We start from the raw sequence: 14,449 nt of genomic DNA on the forward strand, positions 1-14,449 counted from the left end.
TTCTTCTCTTCGCAAATATCACTAATCAGCTCAGTGCAATTGGCAATCTTATATTGTAAAAGGCTCAAGATGGTAAAAGCATGGGTGTTGCATAAGACTGAGGTGGAATACAAGAATTAAGCAGAGGAAGCACACATGGAATTTGTTTGTATAATAACACCACTCTCTCTCTTTCACAAGTACCAACATCCAAATATTGTAAAACAACTGAGAACAACTAATTAAGCTTCCATAACTGTTTTTTGAAAGTTACACTTTTGCACTGGTAATAGCACTGATAGTGCTAATAATGAAGACAAATACTTTTAGTCATTGTTACAGAAAACTAAATGAAATGTCCTGCAAACTGCATAAGGACACCACACCAAAGTAACTGCCCCGTGTTTTATTGCCACTTACTATTTTGAAGTCACAAGTCACTGACCTTTTATAATATTAATCTTCAAACATAATCTACAGTTAATTATAACAACTCCTGGTTTCTTAGGCCTGGTCTACACTTAAAATTTTGCCAGCTTATCATTATCAGTTAGGAGCCTGGAAAAAAATCAAACCCTTAACATAGCTATTCTGGCCAAAGCCCTAGTGTAGATGCCGTTATACTGGCAAAATAATCCTTTATCTTATTTTGTTCAGGAAACTGTTATAAACGATATTATCAAAATAGCTCTGGTATAAACTGCATCCACTGTAGACAAGGCCTGAGAGTTTATTTCATTTGTCTTCTCAAAAGCCAAGACCAGTGCTCATGGCTGAAAAGGAAATCATATTACTTGAAATGAAAGTGAGAACTTATGTTTCCATACTTTTCAATACTGGTATAAGCAAGCTTTAAAGACAAAAATCTAAAAACAGGCAAACATGGGCAGGAGCAACATATTACAAAACACATTGCCTCTTTTTATGTTGGGACAATAATAGACATTTAAAGCATATAAAGCACTGAAACATGTTTTACTAAATATATATTCCTTAAACCATCATCACAAATATATATCATAACATATCACTGAGTTGAAAAGTAGAGGATGCTTAAATGTAGATGCAAGTGAAAGACCTAAACTACGCTAAGGCCTGGTCTACACTAGGAAATTAAGTCGGTATAACTACGTCGCTCAGGAGTGTGAAAAATCCACACTCCTGACCGACAGTTAAACCGACCTCAGCCCCGGTGTAGACAGCGCTAGGTCGACAGGAGAATTCTTCCTAATTCAAGCTGTAATCGAGTGAGGGAAACCTACCCATTACAAATTAGTGACTTTTGAAGCAATGGAGGAACACCAGCACCATTAGCCAATTGTAAAGGCCTTGTTTCAGGGCACAGATGAACCCCAGGAGTGAGGCCAGAAGAGATCCCCCATTGTCCTACAGAGAGCCAATACCCCAGCCTTCCTCAGAATTTCCCATATTTGGGCTTCAATAAGATGCAAACCCCAAAACCATTTTCAGCACAGATTTCCAGTTTATGGAAATGCAGAGAAATGAGGTTCTGCCACACATGTTTCTAAATAAGATTATAAAACACAGAGAAAACTTTATATGTCTCTGAGGCCTGGTCTACACCTACAACTTAGATCAACCTAGATATACCGCTCATGGCTGTGAAAAATGTTGTGCCCTGCGTGACATAGTTAGGTGGACCAAACCACCTCTGTAGATGCAGCTAGATGGACAGAAGCATTCTTCTGCAGACGTAGCTATTGCCTCTTGAGGGGGGTGGATTACCTACATCGACAGAAAAAACTCTCCTGTTGATGTAGGAAGTATCTACACTACAGTGCTGCAACAGCGCAACTGCAGTGTCATAGCTGTGCTGCTGAAGCACAGACGTATCCTAAAATTTTGCTCACAGGTACACCCATGCATGTCCTTTGAATTCCATGGGATTGCACACAAGGAAAGGAGGGCAGAATTTGGCCCTCTATTTTAGAAATTATTTGCTATGGTTAGAAGTCAATTTAGTAACACATATTGTACTATGCTTCTACAGAATGAGATCTGAGATCCCAGCATAAAATCCAGCAGCTGGAAAACCACTGCAGATGATAGCAAGCACTAACTAAGTAAAATGTATTCAAGATTAAAGGATAAGCACTTCACTTTTAGTTACTGTGGACACCAAAAATGACAGTTCCTAAAAGTTAATTCTATCATAGGAAATCATACACCTTATGAGAAGTAATAAATAGAAGTGGTTGCATTTTCTCCAAGCTCTCCAACTAGATAGTACCACAAAGCTCCAGCTCTTAAGTAGTAAAACCTGTTTTTCTGACCACCCCTACTAAAAGCTCCTACTCACTAAAAGATCCTACTCTGAGTGTTAAAGCCTGTAATTAACATTTTTCTTTTCATATCTCTTCTTTTGGAGTAACAAAATAACTCTTTGGATATTCTGATATCAGTTTTAAACTACCATGGTTGAGAATTTGTTTCTCAGGGACATAAAAATATCCCAGCTAACAAATACTGAAAATGATTAAAAATGCATAATTGATCACTATGTTTATATAAAAGTATATCAAACTTCTGAATTGCTGCCAAAATAAAAAAAATATTTCCCCTCCCTTCATACACACATTTCATTTTGTTTAGTATTATTTTAGAATCCCTTTTTATTCTTACTTCCACTGAAGAATGTTATATATCTTGTGTTTCTATGTTAAGATTTACAGGGGGGGGTGGGGAGGAAGAGGCTGGGAAAAAATACTGCAATATTGCCTTGAGGATTAACCATATTACTTTTTAATATAAGATATATTTTCAAACTGAAGGTCAAATGGTGTGCACTTCTCAAACACGAATGTTCAGATTGCAACTCTCAATAAAATACTAAGAGAAAACTGTTAAACAGTAGCAGAATTACATTTCATTCCACGGTTAGCTGCTATAGTATTTACACAAGTGATGACCAATATGTTCAGAAGGTATGTATAAATACACAAGTTATGTACTTTGCACCTGAAATAAAATACTATGCTATGAAACAAAATACTATTTTATGGAATACAGTGTAATTATATGTCATGTAAAGTAGTTTAAGAGCAGATTGTAATCCTGGTCAGGGCTATTTTAAGCGACTATGAGTCTCCCTTCAAAATCATTAAATTGGACTCTTCAGCTGAAAGGCCCAAGACTCAGTATGTAACCTTCCTCTCTATCCCCACCTGCTCCAGATGCCTGTTCCATGACAGTTGTGAGAATTCATTCTCCTAAAGGGAAATAAATAATGTGTCCAGAATTGTGGTATTTGTGGAGGGAAAGTAGGGGAACATTAAGTAGAGGTTTCCTGTTAAACAAGAATGGGGCGCTAGAGTGGAGGGACTCTGTAATGTGTCACAGCCACATGCATGATAAAGAGGAAAGACATCCTAATTCCACACGGGACACATGCTGTTATCACAAAAGAGCTGCAGAACTGCATGAAAAGCTAATTCTCTTCCCCAGGCATAAGCAGACAACATTACACTAGCGGCTGGTCTGTATGACTTTAGTTTGATTTGAATGAGCAGCATAATCTCACCTGCAAAACCTGTATAAAATTGTTTACATTTTGTTTAAATCTAAAGCTCAACTACAACTATAATGAACTAACCACATTAGCTCCAGAACATAATACAGAAAAATATACCACTGTTTGTTTCAAAGGCATTTCTACAACAATGTCCTTGATATATCATTTATTTATGTTTATCTAGCTTTCGCCATGTAGTCTTGCTGAGCAAATAAGAACTCACTGAGGGCTTGATCTGGTATTCTCTGCACACTCAAAATCCCCACTGGATTCAAAGGGAGTTTTGGATGCATGTGAAATGCTGGAGAGAATCTCTAGAAGTTTCTAGTGCCTAGCTAGTCTTAGCGTGAAATCTTGGCTCTACTGATGTCAATGGCAAAGCCCCCATTGACTTCAGTGAAGCTAGGATGTCATGCTTAGATTTTGTGTGTGTGTGTGTGTGTGTCTTATAGTGCAACTCTTGCCTGTATTTTCTTTTGGTGGCATGTATTAGGTTATGTGTATGCCTCTCTGCTTGGAATGCCAGCATATGATCATCTTCAAAATGATTTTGCGTGGGATTTCCAACATCTCCCAGTATTGGTCTAATTCTACTTCCATGGAAGTTAATTTACCATTTAATTCAGTGGGAGCAGAGTTAGGTGACCTCGGCGTGCTTTTGAAAATCCCACCATTTGTCCCTTCCAACATGTATAGGATAAGACACTTCTTACAGAGTGATGGGAAGGTGTCAGATATGCTGCTCATGGAAACCGCAAAATGCTTCTGTGTGAAGTGGTGTGTAGCTGATATCTATCACTGGCCAGACACAGAAGGGGAAGGGAGGGAAGAGGGCGCAAGGGGCTTCCTCTCTCACCTTGTTCTTCTGGGCCAAGGCCAGTCAAAACACAGCTGGGAAGCAATGCCACTGCTCCACAACAGTGACAACAATAGCATCTCCAAAAGAAGAGGGCAGGGTGAGGATGAGAGAAGGCTTCATCTTCTGCCCACCCACTGCTCTAGCAAGCAGAGCTGACCACATAAATTGGGGAATGCACATTGCACCATGCACTTTTCGCAAGGGCCCTTTTGGTGAATTACCTCAAATCCCTCCTGCTCCTGCTCCAGCCCACGCCCTCCACATTCTCTTGAAGCATGAACTATATTTATTTACAGCATGGGCTGTACTGTGTGATTTAAACTGTAACCTATCCCGATGAATTCTGACCCATATTTCTGTTTTATTAAGGTTAAATAAAATTTTAAAAAACCTAAACCATAAAACAGTGTTAAGTACAAAAAATCTGAAATAGTTCCAATGCTATTTATACCTTAAAAAAATTTCCAGACAGTCTAATAGTTTTTACACTGAGGTCTCATGTTGTTGCATTAGAGGTCTGGAAAGAAACTGTCCCAATGTTCTTATTTAAAACTCTCAGGGTATGATTATTGCAATTACATTAAATCAATTAATTATTACTTATTTAGTATTACTAATACAAATGACAACTAAAGGTTTATATATGCAGCATTTCTACATACGGAGGATGTTATTCCATAACACTGAAATAATATGTACATCCTGTAGTCTAGCTATACATACATAGTGTACATGAATGTTTATGTACTAATATATACAAAGCATACACTTGTTCCTGAACATACATACGCATAAGTACCTAAGCTCTGTTTTTAAAAATTGCTAATTATCAACCAGCAGAGTAGCAAGTTAGTAGTTTGTTGTTCAGCTAGATGGGACTTTGGGATTCACAGACTTGAATTCATAGACTTTGTCCTGAATATGCAAACTGCATGGCATGCAGGTGATGTGCTTAGTCATGAGGGAAGAGGGTGGCTTATGCATGTCTACAAAGCATCACCTGTTAGTTGATTCCAGAAATTCATGAACTGGATTTTGAGATAGCTGCTTATCTTCTCTTGTTAAACAGCAGTTATTTTGCTATTATAGCCAATGCCAATGAAACAAACAAATGAAGCTAAATATGCTACATATGGAAAGCATCATCTGTAAGTCCAAGTTTCTGCTTAATGATCCCACCATTTCATTGTGTTCCCATGTTTGTTTGTATCTACTAGTGCTCTCGCCTCAGAGTTTTAGAACATAAGATCATTGGAATAGGCACTGTCTTTTCCTCTATGTGTGTACAATGCCTCACCCAATGGGCCCTGATCCTTGATCAGGCCATTAGGCACTACTGCAATTCAAGTAACAAACAATTAATAATCATAACTATGTAGTTCACTTTAAAGAACTTTAATCTGGGGAAGGATATCATTGTTTTGTTTGGTTCTTTTAATGGATTTAGGAATCCGTTAATAACTGGGCTGTGGAACATACTGGAAGAAGAGGGGAGATAAAGATTATGAGCCCAATCCTAACTCCCATGAAAGCTTTGCATATGCAAAGTCTGCAAATCAGGCCTTAAATGTAGCTAATTGTTTGCTAAATACTCTGTTGTTAAAATACTAGAGTTAGGGCTAGATTGCCTCTGCATGTGGGTTGTATGCAAGGGGACTCCATTGCAGCAGAAGCCCTGGAGGAATTCCGGGGCTCTGGAGGACCATTTACTGCAATGGAAACTCAGCAACTCTTTAAATTGGTACCATGTGCATTTCCCCCCACCCTCCATCAGCTGAGAGTGGACCACATCCCCATCCCACTCCACTCCCTTTGAAGACGCTTGTGCAGTCAGTAGCACAAGCCTCATAGATGCCCATATTATTATTGGCACCTGACTAGGGGCACAACTGGTCTAAGGGCCAGCTATGCTTCATAAAAAACCCAATCAGTTAAAAGAAAAGGAGTACTTGTGGCACCTTAGAGACTAACAAATTTATTTGAGCATAAGCTTTCGTGAGCTACAGCTCACTTCATTGGATGCATTCAGTGGAAAATACAGTGGAGAGATTTATATACATAGAGAACATGAAACAATGGGTGTTACCATACACACTGTAAGGAGAGTAATCACTTAAGTTGAGCTATTACCAGCGGGGGGGCGGAGTGGGGGGGCGCGCAGGGGGGGAAACTTTTGTAGTGATAATCAAGGTGGGCCATTTCCAGCAGTTGATAAGAACGCCTGAGGAACAATGGGGGTGGTGGTGGGGAATAAACATGGGGAAATAGTTTTACTTTGTGTAATGACCCATCCACTCCCAGTCTCTATTCAAGCCTAAGTTAATTGTATCCAGTTTGCAAATTAATTCCAATTCAGCAGTCTCTCCTTGGAGTCTGTTTTTAAAGTGCTTTTGTTGAGAATTGCAACTTTTAGGTCTGTAATCAAGTGACCAAAGAGATTGAAGTGTTCATACATCATAACTGATTGTTTTCAGAGTAGCAACCGTGTTAGTCTGTATTCGCAAAAGAAAAGGAGTACTTGTGGCACCTTAGAGACTAACAAATTTATTTGAGCATAAGCTTTTGTGAGCTACAGCTCACTTCATCCGATGCATTCAGTGGAAAATACAGTGGGGAGATTTATATACATAGAGAACATGAAACAATGGGTGTTACCATACACACTGTAAGGAGAGTGATCACTTAAGGTGAGTTATTACCAGGAGGAGAGTGGGGGGGGGGGGAACCTTTTGTAGTGATAATCAAGGTGGGCCATTTCCAGCAGTTGACAAGAACCTCTGAGGAACAGTGAGGAGTGGGGGGTAATAAACATGGGAAAATAGTTTTACTTTGTATAATGACCCATCCACCCCCAGTCTCTATTCAAGCCTAAGTTAATTGTATCCAGTTTGCAAATTAATTCCAATTCAGCAGTCTCTCGTTGGAGTCTGTTTTTGAAGATTTTTGTTGAAGAATTGCCACTTTTAGGTCTGTAATCGAGTGACCAAAGAGATTGAAGTGTTCTCTAACTGGTTTTTGCATGTTATAATTCTTGATGTCTGATTTGTGTCCATTTATTCTTTTACATAGAGACTGTCCAGTTTGACCAATGTACATGGCAGAGGGGCATTGCTGGCACATGATGGCATATATCACATTGGTAGATGGGCAGGTGAACGAGCCTCTGATAGTGTGGCTGATGTGATTAGGCCCTATGCTGGTGTCCCCTGAATAGATATGTGGACACAGCTGGCAATGGGCTTTGTTGCAAGGATAGGTTCCTGGGTTAGTGCTTCTGTTGTGTGGTTGCTGGTGAGTATTTGCTTCAGGTTGGGGGGCTGTTTGTAAGCAAGGACTGGCCTGTCTCCCAAGATCTGTGAGAGTGATGGGTCGTCCTTCAGGATATGTTGTAGATCCTTCATGATGGATCTATACCACCCTATACCGGAAACCTTCTGACCGCTATTCCTACCTACATGCCTCCAGCTTTCATCCAGACTACAACACATGATCCAACGTCTACAGCCAAGCTCTACGATATAACCGCATTTGCTCCAACCCCTCAGACAGAGACAAACACCTACAAGATCTCTATCAAGCGTTCTTACAACTACAATACCCACCTGCTGAAGTGAAGAAACAGATTGACAGAGCCAGAAGAGTACCCAGAAGTCACTTACTACAGGACAGGCCCAACAAAGAAAATAACAGAATGCCACTAGCCATCACCTTCAGCCCCCAACTAAAACCTCTCCAACGCATCATCAAGGATCTACAACCTATCCTGAAGGACGACCCGTCACTCTCACCGATCTTGGGAGACAGGCCAGTCCTTGCTTACAGATAGCCCCCCAACCTGAAGCAAATACTCACCAGCAACCACACACCACACAACAGAACCACTAACCCAGGAACCTATCCTTGCAACAAAGCCCGTTGCCAACTGTGTCCACATATCTATTCAGGGGACACCAGCATAGGGCCTAATCACATCAGCCACACTATCAGATGCTCGTTCACCTGCCCATCTACCAATGTGATATATGCCATCATGTGCCAGCAATGCCCCTCTGCCATGTACATTGGTCAAACTGGACAGACTCTACGTAAAAGAATAAATGGACACAAATCAGACGTCAAGAATTATAACATTCAAAAACCAGTTGGAGAACACTGATCGCCGTATTTGGGGTCGGGAAGGAATTTTCCTTCAGGGCAGATTGGAAGAGGCCCTGGAGGTTTTTCGCCTTCCTCTGTGGCATGGGGCATGGGTCACTTGCTGGAGGATTCTCTGCTCCATAAAGTCTTTAAACCACCATTTGAGGACTTCAGTAGCTCAGACATAGGTGAGAGGTTTTTCGTAGGAGTGGGTGGGTGAGATTCTGTGGCCTGCGTTGTGCAGGAGGTCCGACTAGATGATCATAATGATCCCTTCTGATCTTAGTATCTATGAACACTTCAATCTCTTTGGTCACTTGATTACAGACCAAAAAGTTGCAATTCTTCAACAAAAGAACTTCAAAAACAGACTCCAACGACAGACTGCTGAATTGGAATTAATTTGCAAACTGGATACAATTAACTTAGGCTTGAATAGAGACTGGGGGTGGATGGGTTATTACACAAAGTAAAACTATTTTCCCATGTTTATTCCCCACCACCCCTCACTGTTCCTCAGAGGTTCTTGTCAACTGCTGGAAATGGCCCATCTTGATTATCACTACAAAAGGTTCCCCCCCCCCGTCCCCGCTCCCCACGCTCCTGCTGGTAATAGCTCACCTTAAGTGATCACTCTCCTTACAGTGTGTATGGTAACACCCATTGTTTCATGTTCTCTATGTATATAAATCTCCCCACTGTATTTTCCACTGAATGCATCCAATGAAGTGAGCTGTAGCTCACAAAAGCTTATGCTCAAATAAATTTGTTGGTCTCTAAGGTGCCACAAGTACTCCTTTTCTTTTGCGAATACAGACTAACACGGTTGCTACTCTGAAACCAATCAGTTAAAAGAAAAATAAGGGCATATCAGTCAGTACAAGAATTAATATCAGTACCCTGTTACTGTGATTCTTATTAATGTTAATCCAAATCAATTTCCATTCAGTCTTCGAAACCCCCCATTGAAGCCAAAGGGATTTTTCTTGAGTAAGAACATAGTGAAGATTGAGTAAGGCCCTCAGGAATTGTCTTGTTAATAGGAAGCACATGCATGTATTCCCTTAATGATATTTCAGGGTGTATAGTTATATAGAACCAATCACAACACTGATTTTCTACTACTTAGTGATTTGTTGCTTTTTTAAAAATACACAGAAAATTAACAGAAACATTCAGAACAGTTGCAATAAAATGACTGAAGAATAAGAACCTCCTGTTAAAGAAAAAAAATCAGCATAAGAAATAAAGATTTATCAGAATTCACCATCACTTATAATATTACAGTGGGGAACAATCTGCTTTCAATAAGTCTAGTATTGACTTTAAAAAATAAATTAGTGGGTATATCATAACAACACAGCAAAATAAACTGTTTGAAAATAAAATGGAAAGCATTGTGCCCATGACGCCTCAACAAACTAGCTTGGAGAATCCTGCGAGTATTTGTTAAGATTTTTAAGCTAGTTAATTTAGATAGTGTTAATATGCTTTTTGTGTTTGCTTTCCATGAATACTCTAGAAAAGTATGCAGCGCAGAAACACGTGGAAATAGTAAATTTAAGCAAATATTGGAGAATTTTCATAGAAGGTGAATTTTAAATTTACAATCCTGAGTAGCTGCACTGGAAGCCTGGTTTATGCTCACCACAATTGAGAACAGAAAGAAAACCCTGTGACCTATGTATCAACCAAAAGTAATTAAAGTCACTCAAATTTCCAATACCAAATATTCAAAACTAATTACTGACAACTGAGTTACAGAACAAGAAATAGCTAGTGAAATTATTCTGATTTTTTTTAATAGTGAATACTTCAGAAAAAATCAAAAGGTGTCAGTCAGTTCCAAAACATAAAGAGGCAAAAATCATTAAGTAAATTATTTCCTGTGAATTATTTGTCTAGCATTGTACAAAACATGGGTTTTGCTTCTACTTATAAACTATTTCTGGCTTTACTGATTAAACTGTTGGTTAAAATCATTCAAGCACCGACTGCTATAGAAATACATTTATATTGATTGAACTGGGCCTGAATTTAGGAACTGATCTATAGGAACTGAAAGAAAAGTCAAGTAGAAAAAACTCAGATTCAGCAGTAATGTCAATGTCAGTATCATAAAGCAAAAGTTAAAAACTGAAGCTATAATATTGATCAACTTTACCATTGTACAGGCGTTTGTTGTGGTGTCAGTATGTATAATAGATACTTAAATTGGAGGAGGAGAATAATTCTTTATGGAAAGAACATACTATGACAAACTTTTCATGATACACTGATATCTGGTACAGGGCCATATACTTTTCAGATCAGGTATTATCAAGGAATGGATGCTGTCTACTAGGGCTACTCACAGGAATATATAAAATATGTAAACCAATAATGCAAAATTTTAATAAACTGATGTCTGAGTAGATTCAAATCTGACAGCAGCTCCTATAAGAATACCTGCCAAATATAATTCTGATGTTTAGCTGCCAATTTCAACATCCATGTCTAACCATTTGATCAAATATCTCCCCTACTGACAATAGTCTATATTTACACTGTGCAGAATTGTTTAAAAATGATTCTTCATAGTCTCATAATTAAATCTCTAAGTAATTTTCACATTAATCTTCAGTGAGACCTAAAGAGATTAAAAATGTTCAACATAACCACGCACAGGGAATTCTAATATCAACCAGGGTACAACAGACAAGACTAATTTGCAAAAGACAAACTGAATACTGCAGGTCATACAAGTTCCAGTGTACCTCATGGGCCACACTGGGTCCTTCTAGCTAACAAATAATGCATTATTATCATCTTTAAAAAGTTACTCTATGCATATTATTACAGACTGATTGCTAGGGAAGTATATATTTTTGAACATTGGTTACTAGACAGAACATTAGTGTCATATTCCAGACAAACAACCCTTTTGGAGATGGAGGAAGTGGGTTACAAACAAAATTTATCAGTCCACACCCTCACTTTTAAATGTCCGGGCAATTAGAATTGATCCTTTTAATTTAAGTTAACTTAAATATAACAAGACTATTAAATCAGAAGTCCAAGGTACATAAAAATTAATTATTTCTTGATAAATTCCTGCACTTATCTCCAAAAGGCTACACATAGTTATCAATCTAATGTCATAATATAATGTTATAATAATACTATCACAGCATTGTATCATGTGCATATACTGCCTCAAAGTTACAACACTACAGGAACTTGCAGTCCTCAGCTGCCAAGTACCCTGGAGAGAAATGACACCAGGAAAATTACAAAATGCTCTTGAAAACCTAGGGCATGCCACCCATATATTTTATATATTTCAACATAGTATCTCTGCTGTGGAATGACTAAAATCAGGGCTCGCTGACTTTTCTTGGTTGAGAAGTCAAAAAGAAAATGATGCTTTTCATTCATTACAAGTATGCAAAGTGAGTAACACTCCCTTCCCATCTCCCCTCTCCACATGTTGTACCAATGGACATAGCCACCTATAACTATTAGAATACCAATGGGCACAGTTTACTGTCTATCTCCATCAATATCACACATGTAGCACCAATGGACATACATCCCCCTGTGTATTCCACCATCCCCATACAGTAACCATGAACACTGTCCCTCTGCTTATCCCCAAACCACTTTACATAGCCCACATGAGATCCAACCCCCTCCAGTACAACGCACCTCTGCAACACAGCACCTATGCTGCTAACTCCATAGACCACGCACACGTAAAGCCTTCTGTGTACCTCACTGCCCCTAGATGCCCCCATGGACGCAGCTCACCCTGGAGCTCCCATGAACAAATTCTTCATTCCTCCCTAAGCCCCTATGGGAACAGCGCCCTGCTCAGAGAGCCCCCATGGGCATTAGCCCCATCCTGGCTCTCTCAGCCCTCGCCACCATGCCCACAACCCCCGCACTCCATGAAGCCTCCCCTTCATCAACAGTCCTCTACCCCCACCCTCCACCCCCGCCTCCTGCCTGCACCCCAAAGATCCCCCAGGAGCACAGCCCTCCTTTCTGCGCTAGGGGAAATACCCCTGTCTGCCCCACACAGGCACAGACCTTTCTCTCTCCCCCGGGGTACAGCCCCCTTGCCTACCTCTACCCCAAAAGAGACCCCTCTCTCTCCCTTAGATCCCCACGGACGCAGCCCCCTGACGGTTCATGCCCCCCACAGCCTCTTCCTGCCCCCAGAGAGCCCCCTGCCGCGCAGGGGGATGGTCCCCGCAGCAGCTCACGCACTGACCTGACGCTGTCAAGCCTCAGCAGGAGAAACTATTCCCTTCTAGTGGAATAAACTCCCCCCGCCCGGCCCGTCCTCCCGACGGGCACCGCCTCCCTGCTCGGCAGGCACCGCCTCCTTGCCCTGCTGCTGGCCCTCCCAGAGCCCGGGGCGCCGGGCCGCGCTGCCCGCTGCCCTGGGTGGTGGGCCTGCCGCGCGACTCGCGGCGAGCGTCAGGGCCGTTGGTCTCGGGCGCTGGAGCCTTGGCGGGAAACGGGGCACCGAGGGGGATGGGCAGACAAAGGCATGAGACGCGTAGGGCATGGGGTGCGGGACACAAAAGAGAATATGGCATAAAGAGGGCTGGGGAAGGAGATGGCATAGAGGGGAATGTGGGATCCAGGAACTAGGGAGTATGTAGGAGGTGTTGCTTCTCTTTCCTCTCACCCCACCTCCACACTCTGAGGCGAGTTCAGCCCATGCAACCCTTAGTCTTAGTGAAATTACAAAAGTGTAATTGAAGAGATATTTTGGCCCATAAGTTTCTGAAGTGGACCTCCAGTTTGAAACCTGAATTCTGCTGATCTTTTCTGAAATGTAACTGACAATGCTGGTTTTCTGGCTTCCCAATCAGTATCCACTTTCTCTTTCCCCTTTCCAGTGCTGCCTGGAGTTTTTGTTTTTGTCACCTCAGGTCATAGTGTATCCTTCTCTGACAGTGGGATTAGTTTGGAAATTTGTGATATAGCTATCTTTTGTTTTTACCTCATTTTCCTTTTGTTTTCCCTCTGTATATTATTATTTTATTTTGTATGCTGCATTAATGCCAAATGGCCTCAATGAAGGGTCAGAGGCCTTTGTGCTAGGCACTATAGAAACAACACATAAAAACAGTTCCTGCACCAGAGAGCTCACAATCTAGGATTATGATAAGATGCTACAAGTGAATAAGCAGACAAATGTGGAAAGGGTAGGGAGGTATGTAACAGTACAAATGGGTGCATTTGCATGAATTAGTAGTCTCTGTGGTTCTATAGTCAAATCATATACGATGTAATGGTTTATGCTCTTTTTTTTTCAGATTTATACTCCCAAAGGAGGCAGTGTGTGAACAGAAAGATTATTGCGGGAGGTAGGACACACAAGTTCCACTCCTACCTCTGACATTACCTTGCTGAGTGACCTAACATAAATCATACAGGGGCATGTTTTCAGAATAATTCAGCTACTATTTAGGCACCTAAATGAAATGGCCAGATTTTTTAAAGGGCTCAGCACCCAGCAGTTCCTATGCTTCTTTGCCTAATGTGTCACCAGCAGAATTAACCATGTTCTCAGTGGGAGCTGGGGGGGCTGAGCACTTTTGAAAATCTGGCCATTAGTATACACAACTTTTAAATTAAGTATCAGAAGGGTAGCCATGTTAGTCTGGATCTGTAAAAGCGGCAAAGCACAACTGGTTGCTGAGCTCTGTGATTTTATCCTCATGCACAATTATTTCAAATTTGGTGACAATATATACCTCCAGACCAGTGGCACAGCTATGGGCACCCGCATGGCCCCACAATATGCCAACATTTTTATGGCTGACCTGGAACAACGCTTCCTCAGCTCTCGTCCACTCATGCCCCTTCTCTACCTACGCTGCACTGATGACATCATCATCTGGACCCATGGGAAAGAAACCCTGGAAGAATTCCACCGCTATTTC

General features: G+C 40.9%; 1 protein-coding gene across 2 annotated transcripts in view; it reads right to left on the reverse strand.

The window, feature by feature from the left end:
* Positions 1-13,457, reverse strand: part of PPARG (peroxisome proliferator activated receptor gamma) — a 107,150-nt gene extending 93,693 nt beyond the window's left edge. For both annotated transcript variants that reach the window (XM_084633552.1, XM_084633551.1), the window contains exon 1: positions 12,763-13,457. The gene's annotated coding sequence lies outside the window, so the exon portion shown is untranslated. The remainder of the gene's footprint in view (positions 1-12,762) is intronic.
* Between the last annotated feature and the right edge of the window lie 992 nt (positions 13,458-14,449).

The sequence above is a fragment of the Lepidochelys olivacea genome (genome assembly GCF_965140295.1).
Source record: "Lepidochelys olivacea isolate rLepOli2 genome assembly, chromosome: 7".
In the NCBI taxonomy this organism is placed as follows: Eukaryota; Metazoa; Chordata; order Testudines; family Cheloniidae; genus Lepidochelys; species Lepidochelys olivacea.